The sequence below is a fragment of the Marmota monax genome, unplaced genomic scaffold (assembly GCF_021218885.2).
Source record: "Marmota monax isolate L192 unplaced genomic scaffold, Marmota_monax_Labrador192_F-V1.1 WCK01_AAM20220418_F8-fsc01640, whole genome shotgun sequence".
In the NCBI taxonomy this organism is placed as follows: Eukaryota; Metazoa; Chordata; class Mammalia; order Rodentia; family Sciuridae; genus Marmota; species Marmota monax.
In genome coordinates this window covers 6,414-29,407 of record NW_026692319.1, presented here as the reverse complement: position 1 = coordinate 29,407, position 22,994 = coordinate 6,414, and the positions used below count along the sequence as shown (strand labels likewise).

Here is a 22,994-nt window from a genome sequence, read left to right as displayed (position 1 = left end):
TTACTTCATTCCATTTTATCATTTTAATGAATATAAGCCAAAGAGTAAGGTCACAGACAAAGGTTTATTTCATCTCTGTTGATTTCAACTCTATCAGTTTCCAAGTCAACAAATATTTGCACAGAGAACAAGACAATCTTTAAATCAGAAAATGGAATTGGGAAGCAAAGCCCAAATTGTGTGTTATTATCAACATGTTTAACCTTTGCTTTCAGATATTTCAAAATATTTGCTTCTGGCATCTCGTGTCTCAAGCTGTATTTTGACTCAGTAGTGAATAGGACAGGTTTTTTTTTTGTTTGTTTTTTTGGTTTTTCTTGGTCCAGACTTAGTTCAGTTTCTTCAGTTCCACATGGCAAGAGGAACAGCTGGAGTCACCTGCAGGCCTTGGGAAAGAGGGTCCAAACCAGCCAAGCTTGCTGATGCTCTGCAGGTTGCCATGGGGTGGAGTGGGAAAATGCTTGCTGAAGATAGAAAATAGAATGCAGTGAGGGCCTCATTATTCTGCAAACCAACACTGAAGTAGTGTTCTGTTTTTAAGTGAAATAAAATTGTTTATTGTGACCTAAGATCATGTCAATGCTTGATGGAGAATTTCTATTCTGCATCCCTCTCCATTCCCAATGTTATATATATATATATATATATATATATATATATATATATATATATATATATATATATTATGTTTATATATGACTATATATACATATATGTATATGGAGACACATAAATATATGTATATATATACGTGTATATACATATAAACACATACATGCTAGGGTTTGGGGGTTCTTTTATTATTTGTGTGATTTTCCTTTTGAAGGGTGTGGTTATTGGTAGCAATTTAGAGAACTGCACTCAATTTAAGGCAATGGTATAATTGATAATGACTATCTGGAATCTTAGCTGAGATATTTTTGACAGTACATGCAAACCCACACACTAAGAATTTATTTCTCTTGCTCTATAAGTAAAATATTAATTTAAAAATATCTCTGGTATTGACTAGTGACCAATAAAGTAAGTTAAAATATCCTGCATAGGTGCTTCAGATTTTACATTAAAGTTATCACTAACTTTCAAATTTTTCGTTTCCCAGAAAATAAGTGGTGGCTATCAGAGGGGGAAAAAGTAGCTCACAAACACAGAATCTGAAAAGTTTTTACAATCCAAATAGTACTATTGAAGCCAATCATGGAGATTAGATCTTGAGCAAAACTCTGTGTTAAGACTCACCTGACCCTTGTCTTCCCCAATAATCCAGAGAAGTGTTGCCTTGGGGCAGCTGCCTCCTCTAGCCTGTCCATTGTTTAATATGTCAGGAATTGAACATAGGCAAATTAATCAGTGACAAGAGTACCTAAGGAAATAATTACCTTTGTTCTTGAAGTTTGCAGAACTGAAAAGCATCTCATGACCTTATTAGGATCTATTGTACTTCAATTAGCCACAAACCTCCACCCACAGTCTGCCATCATCCATCTCCTATAGAAACCATCCCTAAATCAGCTTTCTGGCAACACGTACCATTTAGGATGATGGTCCTCCATCTTCTCATCAATTAGGTCTTCATAATAACGCCACTGCATTGTTCAACTAATTGACTTTAGTTATGTAGCAAGTGAACTGAGCCTGTGGTGGTAACACTGCTTATTAAAACTCTTTATGCATTATGTCAATCATTTTTCATTAAGTATGCTAAATGTGCCACATATTTTTTCTAGTCTCTATATACTAACCTGAAATTGAATTGTATCTGCTTCCAATAAAATAAAAGTGAAGAAGTAAAATGCTAAATCATTTTTATAGTATATATCAATGGTCCTCAAAGAGTGAACCCACATCAGCAATATTAATATCATCTTAGAACATGTCAGTAATGGAAATTCTTTAGCCCATTGTGGTGGTACTTACCTGTAATCCCAGCAGATCAGGAGGCTTAGACAAAGGAAGATCGCGAGTCAAAAGCCAGCCTCAGCAAAAAGAAAGCAAGGTCCTAAGCAACTCAGTGATACCCTGTTTTTTAATAAAATACAAAATAGTGGCTCAGTGGTCAAGTGCTCCTGATCAACCTCCTGTACCCCTTAAAGATGGAAATTCTTGTACCCCATTCCCAACTTTCTCAACCATCAGTCCTAGGGTAGAACCCAGCAATCTATGGTTTAGCAAGCCTTTCAGATGATTGTAGGCAGATGCAAAACTTGAGAACCAATTTGCTGATGCATGCAAATGTTAGGCAGTTAATATTCAGCCATAGATGAGGTTGATACTGAATATCCCATCTTATCTTGTGGGAATTGATATAAATCTTAAATTTTAACCAAAAAATATAGTTTTATTGCTATTAGCAGTCTAAAGTCAACATTTTGAAACTTAACATAGTGCAGGAACAATCATTTCTTGGTTTTGTCAACTGCTTAAATGCCCTGTAGTCACAGTACTGGAAATTGATGATCCTAAATAGACACTTAATTTCAAAGAATGTACATGGAAAACCAAGAAATTGCTTGGGTATAATGCTTTTCTTCTGCATACTCTTATTTCTTCCTACTCTGCATATTCTTGACTATTCTGGTTGCAAGATAATTTATTATAAATATTGTTACACAGAGTTTTGGAGATTTTTTTTCCTTACAAAATATTGAGAAGGCAAAAATGATGCTCTGTACCAATGCAATCTCAGATGATGTGAAGACTAAATCACATAGAACTTTATCTTGAAAGACTAAGGATGAATGTGTGTGACTACAAAGGTACAAGAAAGCCGAAGTTTTTTTCTCTTTGCTGATGTTCTCAAATCCACACAAATGTGCTAAGCATACAGTAGGTGCTCAGTGAGTACTTAGGGAATAAATGGAAAACTATATGAATTTAAATAACCACAAAATAAGAAATTCTCTAAGCTTATTTTTTTTTATTTTATAAGTACAAAATATTCCCACAAGTATTCAAAGTATGGTAGGTAGACATAAAAACTCTGAAATCAGAGAATTATAGTAGACCAGAAATTAAAACTTCCACTAAAGCCCCAATAATTAAAGCAGTGATATAGTATGATGTGGTCAGATCAATAGAACAGAACAGGAAGTACAAAAATAGATCTAAACACGTGCAAATTTGATGTACAATAAAGATAAAATCTCAAGTCTTTGGCAGGAAGATAAACTTTTAAATAAATGAAGCTGAGTCATCTGGGGAAAAAATCAAATTGTCTTCATACCACATACCAGGAGAAATGCCAATGAATCAGAAATGTACTAGAAGAAAATATATCAAGTTCTTTTATGATCTTGAAACTAATCTGTGGCTTAAAATCTATAAGCTACAAAATAAAAATATAATTCAAATGCACACACCTGCATTTAAAATAAACCTCTGCATGGAAGAAACATTAAAATCAGAAGCTAAAAAATATATATTTACAACTCATGTCACAGTCAAGGGTTCATTTCTTAATATATAAAAAGACTCTTAATATCCAGAATAAAAGCATGAAAAATCCAATAGAAAAAATATATAAAGGATACAATTAGAAGGCTCACAAGGAAAAAATGCAAATTACCCTTAAATATAATACAAAAGCACTCAATCTCAACCATCACAGATATCATTTTTCATCTATCATAATGGCAACAGTCCAAAAGTTTGATGATACATTAAGGCTTAAGGTAATAGGTATTTGTATATTTTGCTGATATTACAAACTAGTACAACCCCTACAGGTTAATTTGACAACGCATCTAAAATTAAAAGAATTCCAAGTAGGCAATCAGAGAATTTGTCCTATACATATGCTGAACGTGTGAAATATGTACAGTTATACAATCATCTGATGTTGAAGTTCAAAAAAATATCCAAATGGTCATCAAAATACAACTGTTTAAATATACTATAATGTCATCTATTCAATGAAACATTAGCCATAAAGAAAGAAGACAGTCTTTTTATTCCTATGTGGAAAGCTTTAGATTATATCATTTAATAAAGGAACAAAATATGAATACTTATATGTTTGTAGTACTCTATCCATTCAATAAGAAATTAGAAATCAGAATGTTTATTTGCTGATATATGTGATAACAAATACTGAAAGTATATGCAAAAATAGAGGGGTAAGTTAATGGGCTAAATAGAGACAGAGGTAGAGTGACTTAAAGTATACGTCTAAGTGTAGGTTGTCAATTTACTGAAGTCTTCTTTTCATATTAAGAATTGGAGACAATAGAGGCTGGCATTGTGGCTCAGTGACAGTGTGCTTGCCTAGCATGCATGAGGCACTGGGTTCAATTCTCAGCACCACATACAAATAAATAAAATAAAAGTCCATCAACAACTAAAAAATATTAAAAAAAAGAATTTGAGATAATAAAAAAGAATCATTGTGTAAAGTAACCTATATTATTGTGCTTCGCATTGTTATTTAAAATGTCTAAATATATATTGGTTCCAAATAGGTACATTTTTTTCTGAAGTTACACTGCTAATGTGTTCTCTTTAACATTTATCTAAAGCATATTTTTTTCAAATTCTTCTTTAAAATGAAAATTCCTTCATAATACTTAAGAATATAGCATTTTACTTTTTTAAGGGGTATTAATGACCCATAGGATCTACTTCTTAGTCCTTAGCTTGCTGGACCTATCAACAGCATTGGACACAGTTGATCTCTTCTCCTCCTTGACACACTTTCTTCAATAGTTTTCCACTCCCTTTCTTTTCTTTCTACTTCACAAATTGTTTCTCATGTTCCTTTCTAACTTCAAGTCTCCTCCCCAACCTTTCAATTTTGGGAAACCTACATGCACTCCTTACATGATCTCATCTATCCTCGTAGCTTCAAATACCCACTAAATGCCAGTGACTTCCCAGTCTAAATATGCAGACCAGACCTCTCTTCAGAATTCCAGATTTATACATCTACCTTGTTGGCAAATACCTTCATATATCTACCACACATCTTAAATTTAATATATCTAAAACTTAACACCGAATCTTCCTTCCAATCTTGTCCATCTCATTTCCCTCATTTGTATTGATGGAAAATAATCTTTGAATCCACTCTTCTGAGTCCCACATCTAACCTGTTTAAAAACTTTGGTCAGCTCTACTCTCAACCTTATCTACTTGTCATAACCATGTTCACTATGACACTCATTCAAGCCACCATCGTTGACCTAAATAATAGCGTCTGACTCCTAACTGTATTTTCTCCTACCAACTCTTCTCAACACAGCCCCCCTTGAACACATAAATCAGATTCTATCATTCTTCTTCTCAGAATCACCAAAGGTTCCCCACCTCAGGTAGGAACCAACCTCTTTGGAATGTTCCTTAAGGCCCCATATAATCTAGTTTTCGTGATTTTTCTAACTTTTTCTCCTCTTACTCTTTCCTCATTCTTCAATCCAGCTCCACTGACCTTTCATAACTCTCTCTTCTCCTTTAAATCTGTGTCCAAATGTTGCCTTCTCAATGAAATCTATGTTAACAATTCCCAGTGTTCCAAATATCTTTGTCTAGTTCATTTTTTTTCCAAATCACTTTCTGTCTGCTGTCCTATATAATTTCCTTTTTTATTATGTTTAGTATGGATATTTTATTTCCCTCTGTGTAATGTAGCTCTATGAGGGAAGATATTTTTCTCTGGAAACACTTCGAACATTTTCTGCCACATAGTATGTGCTCAATACTATATATATTAAATGAACATATGAATTTGTGTTAAGAATAGCTTTTGCCAGTAAATGGGTGGATCTGAGGCTATTATATTAAGTGAAATAAGCCAATCCCAAAAGCCAAATGTTGAAGCTTCTATCTGATATGTTGTAGCTTCTAACACATAACAAGGGGAGGGGAAGAATAGAAATTCAATGAATTAGACAAAGGGGAATGAAGGGAAGAGGGGCAGGAATAGGAAAGAAAGTGGAATAAATCTGACCTAACTTTCCTATGTACATATATGAATACACCACATTCAATCTCCACATCACATACAACCACAAGACTGGGATCTTAATTAGAATAAGATGTACTCCATGATTGTATAAATTTGTCAAAATATACTCTACTTTTCATGTATAACTAAAATTAATAATAAATAAATAAAATATGATTTTTTTTTTAAAAAAATCCATGTAAAACTACTAGAATTAAACATAGGTGTGTGGGGGGAGGGCGGAGAATAGACCAGAAGAGGAAGGGCAGAGTTGATTAACAAATAGAAGTCATCTGTTGTCAATTTCAATAAATACACAGAATTAATATTGAAGGAAAAAGACTAGGGAAATACTTGAGCTTAAAAATAGTCTTGAAAGAACATAGGAAGCTATTTTTATCAGACTGCTATTGGTAAAGTTTTAAGTTACCTGTAGCTCAACGACACTTCTATTTTCATCTTTATTCATGTCTTTGCCTATACATGTAAATATGTATTTAGGTTGAGTTACTGCTAATGGATTCACTGGGTCATAAAGTAGGTGTATTATAAATTTGAAAGGCATTGCCAAATTGCCTTTTATGAGTGTACATCAATTTATACTCTCACCATCAGGGTATCTACGAGCTTGTACATTGTAAATTTTTCATAATATACTTTTTATTATTATAGTATAAGAAATAAATACATGCACATGAAAAACATAGGCCACTTTAATTATGGGTGTTTTTATAAAAGATTTCAATGAAATACAAATAGAGTGAAAGTTGAATGATAAGCAATGACTGACTGAATTAATGAGTCAGTGAAGGGATGGATGAACAGATAATTGGAGGAAAATTGACTGAGTAGACACTTGGCCAAAGATGGTACACGTGAGAGGAGTAAATGGGAAAAGTGAGTTACCTTGTTCTATGGAATTATCATGGCAACAGCAGAAATGTGAATCAGCTCTTACAGGGAAAGAAAAAGGCTCATTGAGGGAAAATCATGTTTTGTTTCTTCTCTAATTGATTTCAAGAGAATGAAATGAAACATCAACAAAAACTTCCCTTTTCAGAAAGTAAAAGACTGGAGACTGTTTGAGTAAAACAGTTGTTTGTGTGAAGCCAACTGGGAACAAGATGGTGAAGTTTCAAAAATTGAAACATAAACTATGTTCTAATCTCCCATCCTCTAGCATATTTGCTTCAGAGGCCGCAGCCCACCTCAGGAGATTTTGAAATGAGAACCAATGACTAACCTTAGGCATAATGAACTCCTCTTAGAGAGGGAAGTTGTTTTCATAGACATGGGGACAGGTGGTGCCACCAAAGTCATTCTAGAACATTGCAGAACCCTCTAACCATACCTGGTTATCCCCACCAGCACATCATAGTTTCCTTTTCCTTCACAGAAAATTGACCTCTTACCTAGTGTGTTCTGACTGGATACTACTTGACCAAGAATACATGACATCTAAAATGCCTGTATCTGTTACCTTTGTTCAAGTTCCATTTTTTTTAATCAATGTCAATACCCTGACGTGATTAAGAGGTACTTTCTCAAGTGCTTGAACACATATCTCTTCAGAGAATTATGAAGGAACACATCTTGGCCATTCACCAGGAAATTTTCATGGAATGATTCCTGGCTGATACAGCAGGTAGCGATGAGAAAAGCCACAAAAGCGGAAGTTTGAATCTTGACTCTGCCATTTCTAGTTAGCTGAGTTTCTGAGTTCCCAGTTCTTCATCTTTAAGTATGTACAATGTATACTAAGTTAGTCTGTAGAAGCACCAAGAAATTATGGTGCTTTATTTATTATTTATTTTTTTTGCATAATTGTTCCCAAGTTGAAACTCAAAGGAAACCAAATGTGCCTTTGTATTCTACCATTATATATTGATTATTTATTTGGAGAGTTAAATAAATAAATTTATCTCAAGAAATGAAATGGTCAAGATAGTAAAGTAATTATGCTAGTTGCTATATATGCAGAGAGCATTGAGGTGTTCTTTTGCTGATGAAGTTCATGGCACATTCTACATTTATGAAACATCTGTTAAAGCAGCTGCTTCTTCATTAAATAAAAATAAAAATGTACCACTTTTCTGTGACAATGCTGATAAATGGGGATTGGTGATGATGCCGGAAAAAATATGATTATGAATGAACCTATTGAAATTCTTCAGTATATTTATAGATGTACCAGAATAAAAATATATAAAAAGTGAAGAAGAAAGTTATGGGGTTCCCAGAATATCCCAGAAACCAAGGGGAATGGCTCACCTGCATGTCCCACTCAACCTAGTCTTTCCATTCCAAATGGAAAGCATGGGAATCCATACTCTTTTCTGCATGACTTAATAAATTTACCACCAGGAAAATTACCACCTGGAAGTTTCCAGATAGTGCCAACAGAGCAATTCTAAGACTCAAATTCCAATCATAACTACATATTTAAAACAGCCAAATTTCCTGGGAAGTCATGTCAAACTATATGCCTTCCACGCAGGAAGACCAAACAATAATTTAGGACATTATTATCCTCAAACATTAAGTGGTATTGTGTTCATTTGAAAATTGGCAAAATAGACATTAATTGACTCACAAATATATTAAGAATTTTAATCCAAATTGCAAAGCATTTTGATCATATTTAAAATAGCTAAAACTCAAGATCCACCCTCCAGCTTCCTATCAGTTCTCAAATGCCTTTTCATTAGATACATGCATTAGTAACAAGAAAACAGGCAAAGGCATCTGACTTTGGCAATGGAACAACTGTGGGACAGTTTCCTGTTTTAGTCCTTATTCCTCACCTTATCTACATCACAAAAGATCTTTCCCTCACCCTGCCCCTCATTCTCTCTGAGCAGATTTCCACAATAATCATGGAGTAGAAAAATCCCAAACACACAGAGAGTAAAGCAAGGCCAAGAAAAGTGACAACACTCTCATTGTATGCCTGACCCAACAGAGTTGCTTTTAAAATTTAAGAGTGAGGCATGCTCAACTGTTATGAGTTGATGTGATGATGCATAATTAGATGGTGATTTAACACAGAGCTGAAAAAAAATTAAATGACAGTAATCATGGGAGAGAAAGTAAAATACCAAGGAAAGCAGTGAAATGAGCTGAGGTACCTGGAATTTTGTGATGTGTATCTGTTAGTAATTTGTCAGACTGTAACAATAGAGGTAATTTCACAAATAACAGGAGTTTCTCCCCAGGTTCACCTGCCACTCTTCAGAGGCATCCAAAGGTCTAGTCATGGAAAGGCACACACATTACTCCCAATGAGCTTAGTTTTGCACACCTGTGCACATGTGATTCCTCCTAACTAAAATATCCTTTCTCTTTATTTAACTCAAAAACAACTCATTCCTCATTGTTAAGTTCAAGTGTAACTTACCCCCTCCAACATCCTCCCTCACTCTGGTCTCTTATGTACTGCCCCTCTGTACTTCCATTCCACTTCATGCCATTAGTCAGGCCATAGTGTAATAACTGATTCACATAGTATTCTTTCACACTAACTGGGAGTTCCATGAGAACAATGATTGCATTGCCTGGATGTTCCTTAGTCATTGAAACACAATTGATGCTTAATAATTATGGATGAATGAATGAATACGGAAGTATCAAGAGTGAGAAAAAGTATATGTTGGCCCTTCTTCTCCTCTCACCATATCATTGCCTTCTCAGTACCTATGAAAGATATATAATAATTAGAGAGTCTATAAGTTTCTCCATATCCTAAAAAATCACTTCTAACTAGGAGGATAATTCTTAAAAAAAATTTAGGTGGATATTGACTGGAAGTGTCCCCATAAGTACAGTATATGAAAACTGGGAGTGATAGAAGCATACAAAATATGGTTAATCTTATTTAAATCTGACATTTGAAAAGATTTGGCTTCTACCTGGCTATACTCCTTGATAGAATGAAAGTAGTAATATAATCCTAGCTAGTGGTTTTTCCTTTTTTCAAATTCAGCTATTATTACAATACCTGTCTTATTTGGAATTGTTATGATTTTGAAAAAAATATCTCAAAACATTTAAAACATAAAGAATATGAGCTTTATTCTGCTCTTTTTCTAAATTACTAGATATTTTTAACTTTTTAATTTCAATATTGCTGTATGCCAAACAGCACCTTGATTTTCTCAAAGAAAACATAATGGAAGAAAAACATGAGCAATATCTCCAATTAAAAATCAAAAGTGCAATATGATCTAAATAACCCTCCTCGCCTTTTAAGAAGTCATACAACAGTGTGTTTACATGAAGGAAAGAGAATATTTTATGTGTGTCACTATCATGGGAATTATAATTTGTAATTTATCAATGTGAACATGTAAAGAGAGATAAACAATCCGACACTAATGCAAAATGATTATGCAAATAGAAAGCTTTTAAAACTATTGTGTGTAATCTTTCAACATAGGATAATTGGCATTTCCCCTTTGCCTAAGTCATCTACGCAAAAGCCATTGTTTTTCAATTTTTTCCTTCTTAGTCACAAGCAATTTATTTTTTTCATTTTCATTTTTAGGAATCATTATAATCTTTCTACTCACTTAACCCCAGTGAAATGGTAGAATGATTACCAGAGCAAATCAATTCTGAATCAAAGAATCATTTAACATTTCCTAAAGTAAAAGGAACAAGATTTTAGAGGATGGAGTGAGAAAGGTCACAGAATACTGGAACAAGGGATTGAAGTATTAGGGGTTTCTCATACACATAATTGTTAGTACATAAAACCTATATTGTGATGGAACAAAATTATAAATTCTTAGTGTGGCTAGACAGCATTTTAATCCATTTACCCAAGTTTCATTGGATGGGGGGAGTTGTCAATTTTATAGGGGTGGAACACTACTGAGTGGAAATCATAATATAAGAAAATAAATGTTTGTGTGCCTTAACTCTAAAAATATAATTTATTCCAGACTTCAGTACATAAAGTAAGTGCTACTTTATAGTATCACAGCAAGTGTATGGATGCTTATGTTTCACCAAAACCAAGAGCAGGAAAACATAACTAACCTAGCACTGGCCTATATAGAGTGAGTTGTGTTTTGTTTTTCTCAACAAGCTTATCATGGACAAGTGCTATAGAATATACCCCAAATCCTCTAATTCATTTTGCCTGATCCCAATTCATGGTCCCCAGAGGAGCTGCTGCATTCTTATATTGCCTTTTCCATTGTGCCACTATTAACTAGCCCAAGAGAGAAGCAAGACAGTATCACTTCTAGAGATAGAAACTGTATTTTTAGAGTTATTGTTCAGAAGACTCTGAAAAGTCTAAATGAATTTCCTTTTTTCATTCGTTTTTCTTTAGATCGCATAATTTCTACCTATCTATCTTTATGCTAATTCTTTACTTTTAGTTCAACTCTTCTTTGAGCACTTCTCATGAATTGTCCATTTCAGCTATTATACTTTTCAACTCCAGAATCTCTATCTCCTCTTCCTCTTGTTTCTTAAATTTTCTGCCTCTTTATTGATATTCTTTATTTGATGTGATCTTGTCATTTGATTCCTTTACTTACTTAGTCATACTTTCCTTTAGTTCTTTGAAGATATTCATAATGACTTTCTTTAAGACTTTGTCAATTCAATTAAAAATCTGATCACTCTCACAGACAATTTCTATTGCCTAAGAAGAGAGCAGACAGTAAAAAATATAACTCCTAAACTCTCCTCAAAGAAATAGCCTTCCACAGATAGATTTTAACCTCTTCTCAAAGAAACAGACTTCATTTGCAGAAGAGTGTGGAAAAATTCAAGCCTCCTGTGGGCACCCCCAGACGTTATGGTAAAAACCAATTAGAAGAAGATTGGCAGATTCATTGAATATAAAGGATATACTGTTAACCAGCTAGTTTGTCTAAAAGAACCAAAGAAAGAGACAGCTCAGAGGAGCCCTCCTGAAGTTAAAAATAATAAAAATTAAATTAAATTAAAATTTAAAACCAAACTTTCTAATACTGAACTTAGAAACTATTTCTTCAATAGTGACAATATTTGTTTAGCAAAGTCTAAGGAACAATCTATGCCCCAGGGCATTTTTTAAAATAATAGAACCAACAAAACTCTATCATCCCAGACTGATTGTGGACATACCCAAGCCTGAGGCATTGAAGAACAACATGGGAAACTTTGCACTGTGTTCAAGGAATAGATTTTAATATTATTATAGTCACTTATTAAAAGAATAAATTAGAGAAAAATAATAATAAGCCTTATAACAGGGTGGCCAGAGCCACGTTTCTATAGCACATTATATAAAATACCCAGGTTCCAACAAAAAGTGTGAGACATGCAGAAAAACACAAAAGCATAATCTATATATTGGTGAGAAAATCAGGCAATAGAAATTATCTGTGAGAGTGACGAGATGTTGAATCAAATAGATAATGACTTCTTAAAGGAAGTCATTTTATCTTCAAAGAACTGAAGGAAAGTATGATTAAATAAGTAAAGGAATCAATAAAGACAAGATCACATCAAATGAAGAATATCAATAAAGAGGCAAAAAGTTTAAGAAAAAAGAGGAAGAAGAAATAGAGATTCTGGAGTTGAAAAGTATAATAGCTGAAATGGACAATCCATGAGAAATGCTTAAAGAAGAGTTGAACTAAAAGGAGAGGAATTAGCATGAAAATAGATAGGTAGAAATTATGCAATCTAAATAAAAAAAGAATAAAAAAGTAAACACATTTAGAGAAATATGAGAACTTAAGGACACCAACACATATATAATGTAAGCACTAGAAAGAGGATAAAAAATACTCACAGAAAGAATGCCTAAAACTTTTATCTAAAAACATTAATCTACTCATCCCAAAACTAAATGGACCTCAAAAAGGACAAATGATGAGAGCCAAAGACAAAGAGAAAAATCTTGAAATAAGCAAAAGAAAAACAAATCATCACATACAAGAGAAACTTAATAAGAAAAACAGCTGATTTCTCTTTAGAAACAATGCAGGCTAAATGGCTAATATCCAAGAGTTACAAGAAAAAAAATTGTCAACCAAGAATCATATATCCAACAAATCTATATTTCAAAAATAAAAGCAAAATATAGACCTATTGGGGTAAAAAAAAACAGGTAATTTGATGATAGCAGACTATACTGACAGGAAGTACTAAAGGGGTTCATTCATGCTAAAAGCAAATACCACCAGAACAATTGAAATCAACAAAAAATAAGAGCACAAGTAAATATAATTATGAAATTTCAAAAAATAGTAAAAATGCATATTTCTTCTCATATCTCTATTAACTGTTTTAAAAATCAATTGAGTAAACCCAAGTTAATTCACATCTTGAACATTTGCCATTGGGTACAAAGGAATGTAAAGAAGTTTTTCTTGAAAATTCTCAATCAGAGTTATTTATGTAGTCATTGTGCAGATTCCCAGCCTAAATCCTTTCATCCAGCTGATATAGAAAAATTCAAGTCAAGAGTTTAAATTCAAGTGATCTTAGACTTGAGGACTTTTGTGAACATAGAATATAAAATGATTGTGTTTAAATATCTAAGTTGTTTTGTTTTTAAAATATAACAAAAAACAAATAACAAAAGAAATAAATTTTAAAATAAAGTTTCCTAATTAAAAATTCAATAATTGAAGTCTAAAACAGACAATGAGTTTAACAACACATTTAATGATGCTGGAGAAACAATCAGTGAATTGGAAGATATATTAAAACATAAAAATAGACAATGTTTAAGTATTTGCTTACTGCTTCAAGCACTTTAAAAATGTAAACTCAATTCTCAGAACAATCCATGAAGGAACCTAAGTTAAAGTATAAGATCAGGCCTCATGGAAGAATTGAAGCCTCTAGGCTTTTTTGAGGGGTTTACCTGGAGCAGAGGTATGGAGGATACATGGACAGTCAGCAGTCACACAATATGATTTCTCATCTTAATCAAGTATGCCAGAGTGATTTCAGTGTTTGCTTTTAGGACCTTTATTAGGAGACTTTTTCCAAATGTTTTGATGCAAGTTTTCAGTTGTTTCTCATTGGCCACTGATAGCTGGATATGCTGTTTTAAGCCTCATACTAGTTGTATCAAGTTTACTTTTCCAAGAATATTTTCATGGAAACAATTATGATGCTATCATTTCTCTGACTTAATATGCTTCTCTGAATATAATTTTTCTATATTTTAGTACATTTTTACATTGTTTATTATCATGAGGAAAATGAATCTGAAGGGTATTTTACACAAAACTGTCTGGTTCCTGGAACTTAATGCATTTTACAGTGCTTGAAACATTTCATTGTCTGTGCTGGTAATTTTGCTTTCCTCAAACATAAACTTATATTGATTCATGATGTACCACACTCCTTTTCCATTACTCCAGCTAGGCATATTTTCAGATTCTTTTTCCAAAGTATACTCTTTTCAAAAGCACTAAATATAGCATAAGATAAATTTTTGTGACTTCATCACAAAAGCAACAATTTTCAGCTAAGGATGTAGTTTCAGTTTTTATTATATCACACATTCTGAATATTATATTTGTAGAGTTGCATCAACTTTCCCCACATATGCTTTTTGTTGTTGTTGTTGTTTTAAAGAGAGAGAGAGAGAGAGAGAGAGAGAGAGAGAGAGAGAGAGAGAGAGAATTTTTAAATATTTACTTTTTAGTTTTCGACAGACACAACATCTTTATTTGTATGTGGTGCTGAGGATCGAACCAAGTGCCGCACACATGCCAGGCGAACGCGCTACGACTTGAGCCACATCCCCAGCCCCCCACATATATTTTTAAGAAATGTATTTTGGTGACGTTGGCAGCTGACAATTCTAACATTATAACATGCAAAGACGTATTTTGAAAGAAAAAAAAAAAACTTAAGTGGGGACATGATGAAATTATACAAAATATTAGTGATTTAAAACTTAAGCCTGAAGCCTGAGAACCAGGTGACAAAAATAAGAAAGAAACTGTATTTCCCAGGAAACTGATTAACTTGACTTTAGGTCGGGCTTTTGGAATATAGTCAGGAAAACCAAAATAAGAAATGAGATGCAACTGTCAGGAAGACAGGAAGAACAGTGGGAATTAAAAAGTAGCTCAGTGACTACAGAATAAGAACAGGATAAAGGAACATGTTGCCCCTTTATTACATGAGAAAGAAAGCAATAATAGTAGATACCCAAAAAGCTATAGGTTTAAAATTGTTTTGTTGAGGATATTATTTTTTTTCCAAACTAAGTGAAAGCCTCACTGCTAATATGAAAGAGTCTGAAAAACACCAATACATTGAAGAAACTGCTAAAAATGCTATCAATATTGTCACTTCCCATTATACTTTGTGTCTAAATATCTTATTTTGACACACACAAATTTTATCTAATTGTTCCACATGCACACACATGCATACTAACGAGAATACGCTCATGTATGAATGTGAATATGCTCATGTATCAATGTGAATTAGATTGTGAAATCTTTCAATGGGGAAATAATTTTATATGTATTTTACATATGCTGCTTTCCAGCTCAGGACAAAGCAGATAGCAGGCAGTCTTAAAAAAATTGTTAAATTGAATTATATTTAGTAAATTGGAATATACTGACAAAATGTGTCAAAATGCATTTTTGGAGATCTGTCAAAAAAGCAAAGTATAATTCACTGTATCGGTTTGAATTTAATCTTGATTTTTCAGATGATGTCTACATGTTTATTTTCATAATAAGTTTCAGTTTCTCATTTTTTGTTGTCTATGTGAGGGGAAATGCTGAAATATTTAGTTAAGAAAAACACTTTCAATTGAAAAATTTTAGACAACCAGTTTGGATGGCATGCATATTTTAAAACCAACATTGACACTAATCTTGGACATAAAATGATTCCAGCATAGAAACCAGAACTGTTATTACCCAGACAAGGGATTTGAGTGCATACTTCCCGTGATACTTCGTAAGAAGTATGACAACTATTTGTTTTCAGCTCTGACCCAGTGTTCAGGAGTGCATGTCCCTTCAAAAAATCTCCCCAGCCCCTCAAGCAAGAGAATGTTGACCACAAAGACAGCAAGAAAAGAGCTCAGAAACAGAAATTCAGGACCTGAAAGCCCTCAGTGATATTACTCCCAGAGTGCTGAATACCTGCAGGCCTTCAGGTTACAGGAAGAAAGTGCAGGAGGGCTGCATCCTTTCAACAAGACAGTAAGCAGCATATTTATAACCTGGATTTCAAGTCACTGTGGACTAATAAATAGACTGATGATTTTTGGAATTAGTTATAAAGACCCTGATATAGAGAACAGAGCAGCCCCATAAAAGACAGCACCAGACAAGAATGGTTTAAGACACACTGAACATAACCCTAGACCAGAGTCAGTTAAACAAAAACACAAATCCAACCCTGACCAAAAACGATACAAAATATTAGTACAAAAATGTGATTGTACATCATACAGACATCTCCTGAAGTGGAGGTATTGTAGTGCACTAGTCTGAGCAGAGTTGACTCAGATCCCAGCTTTGGCATTTTCTAACTATTGATCCTGAAAACAGGAAACTAGCTATTGTGTGTCTCAGTGGGACTTACTTTACTTTATTTGAAAGCCTCTACTCTGGTACACACCAGGTTGCAAATGGACAGCAAGTAAGACCTATTTTTCTTATGTTCCTCATTCTCTTGTTGCCCTAGTTACTCCTTTGAGATAAACGAGTAAGATACTGTTTATGGTTCTCATTCTGCTGTGTCACTTTCAAATAGCCTTTATGTTTTCTTCCTAACAGCAGAGTTTAAAAAACTCCTCTGGTCAAAGTCAATAAGCAAAAGTAATTAAGCAATACCTACTCCAGAGAGGTGGCCTAACAAACCAGGGTCTTTTGGGGGTGCTAAGAATATAAAGTTTAGTACTTAAAAGAGTTTGGGAAACAGGAGATAATTGTTTGAAGGGGGTCACAAAAGTATTACTTTTACTATAATTTCTTATCAAAGAATACTATACAACAGGATCTTTAAAACATCCCTTAGAAAGGGTTCAATATAAAGTACATAGTGGCACTCTAGATTCATTATATCAAGTATATGTGGAATTGAAAAACAAAATAGGAAATGAAAAAGAAAATACAAAGTAAGTACATCCTGTTTTATCATTCACAATGAAATAAGTGAAAATGATGTCTACCAGTTACAAAATAATCATTTTACTTATTAAATGAAACCATGTACTGGTCTCCTAGTGACACTAAATGCAGCTAAATTCCAGACATTCTAGCTAACAGGAAAATAGAAATTATAGCAAAATATTTAAGATTAGGATTAATTTTTAGCTTCTAGGGATCAAACCTGGGTCTCAGGCATGCTAGACTAACATTTTTCCACTGAGCTACACCCCAGTCCCAAGATTGGGACGTGACATTTTGAACCCTTTAATGAACATATGCCATTCAATAAGTGAAGCAGCAGAATTACTGTAACTTCACTTGTTCTGGTGCTACTTTAATAAGACATAATTAGCAGGAATGTTTGTTTGTCACTGTCACTAAGTATATACTAAGAATATGTTATTCACTTCTGAGAAGAGAGAGGGTCTGAAGCAGAGATGACAAACAGCATCGTGAACTGCTGTCACATCCATATTGGCATCCCCTGCTTCCACCTCACTATTACTGTCCAGAAGGGAAAAGTGTCATTGCAGTGAATCACTTGGGCCCCTGAAGCACAATGCTGAATCCAAGAAGAGGCTTTTTCCTCCTTGATTTTTTGGTCTGATAAGCTCTTCAAAAATAAAATATAAAACGACAAAAAAGAAATAATATAAGGTACTAGAATAAGTGCTAGATCATAGCCACAATAAAGAACAGTTCTGTGTTCGTGTGTGTGTGTGTGTGTGTTTGTGTGTGTGTGTGTGTGTTTCTTATTAACTGCTCTTATGTTCCCACAGGTAGTCTGGGTTCAGATTTCTTTACATATGAAAACCTACAAGCTCAGAGATGGAGATGTGGCTCAGGGGCAAAGCACATGTTTAGCATGTGCAAGGACCTAGGTTTGATTCACAGCCTCTCAAAAAAACTAAACCATATATAAATACACACACACACACACACACACACACCACATTCTATATGTGTGTGTATATAATTTTAGTTAGCTTTTCTCTTCTTATGACCAAAGATCTGGCAAGAACAATGAGAGGATGAAAAGTGTATTTGGCTTATAGTTTCAGAGGTCTCAGTCCATAGACATCTGGGCACAATGTGAGGCAGAACATCACGGTGGAAGGGCATGGAGGAGGAAAGCAATCATAAAGAAGAGGGTGCTTTCTAAAAGAATAGAGTGCTTATTGTTACTATGCAGTCAATACATATCAGTGGATTAATCCACTGATTAGGTTATAGTTCTCATGATCTAATCATTTCACCTCTGAACATTCTTGCATTGTCACACACATAAACTTTTAGAGGACACTTCATATCAAAACACTATACACCAGACATTTGTAACATATTTTAATAAGCATTTCTCAAAATGGTCACCAGGTTAAACATCAGTGAAGTGATTGTTTTCTGCCCAGTTACTCATACTTTTAGATATCCAATGCAGGGCCACCCTTAAGTTTTCTAAAAATACAGCTGGGGATTGTTGAGAGCCACAGCTTAAGGGGCCCCAGCAAACTTTCAGACTGCCAGCTGATGATTGGCTCACAGCACCCCAGCAACATCTAGCTGATTGGCTCCTCTGCAGTGATGCTCATTGGGCTGTTTCCCTGCCCTTTCAGACTGCCAGCTGATGATTGGCTCACAGCAGCCCCAGCAACATCTAGCTGATTGGCTCCTCTGCGGTGATGCTCATTGGGCTGTTTCCCTGCCCTTTCAGACCACGGAGCTGCTCATTGGAGTCTTTTTTCGCTCCGCCCACGTGACCCAGCCAATCGGCCTCAAGAGCAGGAGGATTGTGGGAGGTGGAGAGGCTTGTGGTTGAGAGAGAGGCTTGTGGGAAGCCAGTGGTGGCAGTTGGGCTCTGAGGGTTTTTCCTGAGGAGTGGTTTTGTTTGGCGTGTGTTGTTCTTAAAATAAAGTTCGTTTCTTTTGACAAGTGGCTCCTGAATTGTGCTCAGCCAGACTGCGGCATTTGGTGGCTCGCACGGGGAGCAACTGAGGGTAAGTGATAAGGTAAACTGCTTGCCCCTGAGGGCAGGGCGAGAGGATGGGCAGCCATTTTAAGATTCCTCTTTTGTTTTGCTTCACTTTTGTTTTAAGTTGCCTGTCCCTGGAGATGAGTGAGATGGAAGAAAAACCACTCACATCTGAGGAAAAACCATTTACGTCTGAGGAACAGATAGGGAGAAAGGACGGATGCACATGTCAGGAGGATAGAAAGGCTATAATGACTTTTTGTTGTTCCCTTTTTATTTCATTTTGTCTCGGTTTTGTTTGGGGTCATCTTGTTGGGTTGTATTATAGTAGAAATATGGGATCAGAAATTAGTAAAAAACAAACTGAAAGAGTGTTAAGTAAATTGTTAGAGGAAGGAGGCATCTCAGTAAAATCAACAACAGTCAGGGCATACATTGATACAATACAAAAATGTAGCCCATGGCTTTTTAAGGAGGAGTTGTTAAATACATCACAATGGAACCATCATGGTGAAGATTTAAAAAGAATGGAAAAGAACAGCCCAGGGACTCTGCCAGTTGGCACATTGCCATTGTGGACATTTGTTTCTTATTTGCTTAGTCCAAATCCTTCAGTTCAGACAAAGATAGAGGAAGAAAGCTTAGAGCAGAAAAAGCCATCAGGAGTAAAGTTACAAAAGGAGACTGCTACTAACAACTTTCTATCACAAGAGGGCGTAAGTGTCCAACCAACAGCACCACCTCTACAGGAGACTGCTACTAACACCTTTCTATCACCAGAGGACGTAAATGTCCAACTAACAAGGCCACCTCCATATGCTGGGAGGCCCCCAACCCCTGCAGTTGATAGTTCGGATCCTGAGACAGGATCTCAAGTATTAACATGCCCTGTATTTGAGGTAGGAGGGCAGCGAATTCACCATGTTTTAAATTTCAAAATAGTGAAGCAGCTAAAAGAGGCTGTAACAACCTATGGTCCTCAAGCACCCTTCACTGTAAGCTTGGTCGAATCCATTAACAACTTGAACATGACGCCAGCAGATTGGGCTAATATGTGTAAAGCTGTGCTAAATGGAGGTCAATACCTGTTATGGAAGGTTGCCAATTAGGAATTTTGCAAGGAGACAGCTAGGCAAAATGCAGCAGCTGGTTATCCTCAGAGAAATCTAGATATGTTGTTAGGAAAGGGACCTTAAGAGGATAAGCAGCAACAAATTGCATATGATCCTGGGGTATACGCACAAATTGCTGTAGAGGCGGTTAGGGCATGGAAGACTTTACAAGGGCATGGAGGTTTACAAAGGTCAACTATCTAAGGTAATACAAGAAGCTAATGAACCTTATGCTGAATTTGTAGATAGGCTTATTCAAACAGCTACCAGAGTTTTTGGGAATACAGAACAAGCAATGCCATTAATAAAACAACTGGCTTATGACCAAGTGAATCGTTGGTGCAGAGATATCATTAGACCATGGAAACATGAAGATTTAAACACATATATTAAATTATGTAGAGACATTAATGAACAAGAGCAAGTCGTGGCAGCTGCAGTAAATCAGGCTTTAGATTCCAGAGACATTAATGAACAAGGGCAAATTGTGGCAGCTGCAGTAAAATAGGCTTCAGATGCCAGGCCAAGATCATGCTACAATTGTGAACAACAGGACATTTTAAAAGGAATTGCCCCATAGGAGGAGGGTTTAACAAAACTAGGTATCAAAGGAGTACAATACCGGGTATTTGCCCACGATGCCGTAGAGGGAGACATTGGGCTAATGAATGCCGTTCTCAAACCACCATAGAGGGTACTCCATTATCAAAAAACGAACAAGGACCAGGTGTTTATCCACTATATCATGGAGAAAGGCATCAGACTCCATTGCCAAAAATGGACAGGGGGGCCCAATGCTACAGGGCCTAAAGCCACAAATATACGGAGCACTGGAGGAACCCAGCAACCCTATCAGGGTAGCACCCAGGACACATTGTCCATCAGATCCCTCATCAGAAAAACCAGAGGGAGCGCAGGGTTGGACATCTGCGCATCCACCAGATCAGTACTAACTCCAGAGATGGGAATTCGAATCATTCCCACAGGGGTAAAAGGACCTTTTCCCAAAGAACAGTAGGCTTATTATTGGGACACAGCTCTTCTACTCTAAAAGGACTTATGATAAGTCCTGGGGTAATTGATCCTGATTATGAAGGTGAAATAAAAATTATAGCCAGTTCTCCAAAGGGTATTTCAGTAATTTCACCAGGAGATAGAATAGCACAGTTACTAATAATACCAAGCCTACATGATAAATTTTCCAGTCGTGCTGTAGAAAGAGGTTCCAAGGGATTAGGCTCCACAGGTTTAGATTGGGCTATGATTTCTTTAAATTTAGATTCTTGCCCCATGGTAAAACTAAATATTCAAGGACATGAATTTAATGGGCTACTGGATACAGGTGCAGAACTTAGCATCATCTCTCGTCAAGAATGGCCAAAACATTGGCCATTACAACAAGCCACTCAAATGCTTCGAGGCCTAGGAGTGGCGACTAATCCCCATAGAAGTGCAATGGTATTAGATTCGAAGGATCCTGAAGGATGTGAAGGAACTATACAGCCATATGTATTGGATCATCTTCCCGGAAATTTATGGGGACGAGGTATCATAGATCAATTAAGTTTGAGATTAACAAATAACATCAACCAAAATGCACCCACTATTATGACTAGACAAGGTTTTAGGAAAGGAAAAAGATTAGAGAAACAAGAACAAGGTATAGCAGCACCAATACAAATAGATCAAGGAACAGACAGACATGGGTTGGATTTTCAGAAAAGGCCACTGAGACAATAAAAATTACTTGGAACTCAGAAAGACCAGTATGGGTTCCTCAGTGGCCCCTGACTAAAGAAAAGATACAAGCAGCCAATGACCTGGTCAAACAACAATTAGCAGAAGGACATATACAACGTTCCATATTTCCCCATAATACTCCCATTTTTGTCATCAAAAAGAAATCTGGTAAATGGAGATTACTGCAAGATTTAAGAGCCATTAATAATGAGATGGTTATTATGGGACCTGCTCAATCAGGGATTCCTCAATTGTCTGCTTTGCCAAAAACTTGGTATGTTTTAGTTATAGATATTAAAGATTGTTATTTTTCAATTCCAATTCATCCTGAGGATAGTCCAGGTTTTGCATTTACTATCCCTGCACTGCATGATGAAGGTCCTGATCAGAGATATGAATGGAAAGTACTCCCTCAAGGGATGGCTAACAGCCCAACTATGTGTCAAATTTATGATAACAAAGTAATCCAGCCACGTAGAAATCAAAATCCTGAACTACAAATATTTCACTATATGGATGATGTATTATTAGCACACAAAGCTAAAAACACATTGCTAGAGTGTTATGCCACACTTACAAATTTATTTTTTTTATTTTTAATTTTTTATTGTGGGTTGTTCAAAACATTACAAATTTCTTGACATATCATATTCCACAATTTGATTCAAGTGGGTTATGAACTCCCACCTTCACCCCATACACAGATTGCAGAATCACATCAGTTACACATCCATTGATTTACATATTGCCATACTAGTGTCTGTTGTGCTCCGCTGCTTTTCCCATGCTCCACCCTCCCCCCTCCCCACCTCTCCCCTCCCCTCCCCTCCTCTCTCTCTACCCCCTCCACTGTATAACCCTGAGGGTCTCCTTCCATTACCATGCAATTTCCCTTCTCTCTCCCTTTCCCTCCCACCTCTCATCCCTGTTAAATGTTAATCTTCTTCTCCTGCTCTTCGTCCCTACTCTGATCTTACTTACTCTCCTTATATCAAAGAAGACATTTGGCATTTGTTTTTTAGGGATTGGCTAGCTTCATTTAGCATAATCTGCTCTAATGCCATCCATTTCCCTGTAAATTCTAT

General features: G+C 35.5%; 1 long non-coding RNA gene across 3 annotated transcripts; it reads right to left on the bottom strand.

Moving 5' to 3' along the window:
• LOC131424066 (uncharacterized) lies at positions 1-22,621 on the bottom strand. 3 transcript variants are annotated; one of them, XR_009226508.1, is made up of 3 exons: positions 19,824-22,621; positions 1,240-19,754; positions 1-464 (listed from the first exon to the last, which is right to left on the bottom strand). It is a non-coding gene; the product is annotated as an uncharacterized LOC131424066 (long non-coding RNA). The 3 variants fall into 3 exon arrangements; XR_009226507.1 differs by having other exon boundaries at positions 1,240-1,635; positions 1,918-22,609; XR_009226506.1 differs by having other exon boundaries at positions 1,240-22,621.
• Between the last annotated feature and the right edge of the window lie 373 nt (positions 22,622-22,994).